Source organism: Procambarus clarkii, chromosome 80, assembly GCF_040958095.1.
Source record: "Procambarus clarkii isolate CNS0578487 chromosome 80, FALCON_Pclarkii_2.0, whole genome shotgun sequence".
Taxonomy (NCBI): Eukaryota; Metazoa; Arthropoda; class Malacostraca; order Decapoda; family Cambaridae; genus Procambarus; species Procambarus clarkii.
In genome coordinates, this window is record NC_091229.1 from 11,490,929 (window position 1) to 11,493,500 (window position 2,572).

Genomic DNA, 2,572 nt, shown 5'->3' on the forward strand with positions numbered 1-2,572 from the left:
ATATATATATATATATAATATATATATATATATATATATATATATATATATATATATATATATATATATATATATATATATATATATGTCGTACCTAGTAGCCAGAACGCACTTCTCAGCCTAATATTCAAGGCCCGATTTGCCCAATAAGCCAAGTTTCCATGAATTAATGTGTTTTCGACTACCTAACCTAACCTAATCTAACTTTTTCGGCTACCTAACCTTACCTAACCAATAAAGATAGGTTAGGTTAGGTTAGGTAGGGTTGGTTAGGTTCGGTCATATATCTACGATAATTTTAACTCCAATAAAAAAAAATTGACCTCATACATAATGAAATGAGTAGCTTTATCATTTCATAGGAAAAAAATTAGAGAAAGTATATTAATTCAGGAAAACTTGGTTTATTAGGCAAATTGGGCCTTGCATAGTAGGCTGAGAAGTGCATTCTGGCTACTAGGTACGACATATATATATATATATATATATATATATATATATATATATATATATATATATATATATATATATATATATATATATATATATATATATATATATATATATATATAGTACCTAGTAGCCAGAACGCACTTCTCAGCCTACTATGCAAGGCCCGATTTGCCTAATAAGCCACGTTTTCAAGAATTATTTGTTTTTCGATGACCTAACCTACCTAACCTAACCTAACTTTTTCGGCTACCTAACCTAACCTAACCTATAAAGATAGGTTAGGTTAGGTTAGGTAGGGTTGGTTAGGTTCGGTCATATATCTACGTTAATTTTAACTCCAATAAAAAAAAATTGACCTCATACATTATGAAATGGGTAGCTTTATCATTTCATAAGAAAAAATTAGAGAAAATATATTATTTCAGGAAAACTTGGCTTATATGTATATATATATATATATATATATATATATATATATATATATATATATATATATATATATAAATATATATATATATATATATATATATATATATATATATATATATATATATATATATATATATATATATATATATATATATATATATATATATATATATATATATATATATTCATTATGTATGAGGTCAACTTTTTTTATTGGAGTTAAAATTAACGTAGATATATGACCGAACCTTACCAACCCTACCTAAGTTAACCAACCCTACCTAACCTAACCTAACCTATCTTTATAGGTTAGGTTAGGTTAAGTAGCCGAAAAAGTTAGGTTAGGTTACGTTAGGTAGGTTAGGTAGTCGAAAAATAATTAATTCATGAAAACTTGGCTTATTAGGCAAATCGGGCCTTGCATAGTAGGCTGAGAAGTGCGTTCTTGCTACTAGGTACGACATATATATATATATATATATATATATATATATATATATATATATATATATATATATATATATATATATATATGTCGTACCTAGTAGCCAGAACGCACTTTTCAGCCTATTATGCAAGGCCCGATTTGCCTAATAAGCCAAATTTTCCAGAATAAATAAATTTTCTCTATTTTTTTTCTTATGAAATGATAAAGCTACCCATTTCATTATGTATGAGGTCAATTGCTTTTTATTGGAGTTAAAATTAACGTAGATATATGACCGGACCTAACCAACCCTACCTAACCTAACCTAACCTATCTTTATAGGTTAGGTTAGGTTAGGCAGCCGAAAAAGTTAGGTTAGGTAGGTTAGGTAGTCGAAAAAACATTAACTCATGAAAACTTGGCATATTAGGCAAATCGGGCCCTGCATAGTAGGCTGAGAAGTGCGTTCTGGCTACTAGGTACGACATATATATATATATATATATATATATATATATATATATATATATATATATATATATATATATATATATATATATATATATATATATATTGGTGTATACTGGCAGCAGGTTTTCTTTCAAACATGTTTCATTGAATATGACCGCATATTCTGTATTTATTATTTTCTGGTTTAGGGCTTCTATCCCTCTAACTATTTTCTTAGCATCAGGGCTTAATTGGAATAGGAGTTCTCCAAAACTCATTTTCGTACTTTTAAGGTGAAGAAAAGAAGTGATTTACTATAGAGTGTATTACACTTATTTGTATAATTTGCACGACGTTTCGAACCTCCATGGTTCATTCTCAAGTGAACAATCTTACAATACTAGTTGATTTTATACCCGCATTAGGTCAGGTGATAATACAATGAAGGTGAAAAACATGGGGGGATACATAAGGGATAAACATAGGGCTGCAGAAGGCTTATTGGCCCATACGAGGCATCTCCTATCTAAACACAAAGATTAATCCAGTGTAATTGGCCTGTTATGTTGGACATTGTCTTCTGTGTTGGCATCGATATGTTCTTGTCTTGTCCTTACTCTCATGGTGGGTAGAGTAAATAGTTCCGTGATTTGGGTGTTCATGGTAGGTCGCTCTATTCTTATGTGAATTGCCTCAAGAATTTGTAATCTTCTTGAATCTTGGGTTTTGTCTATTATGCAAGTATTCTTGTTCAACATTTCTCTTGTTAGAGTAATGTCATGGGCTTGTCTCATGTGATTCCTAGGGGCACCA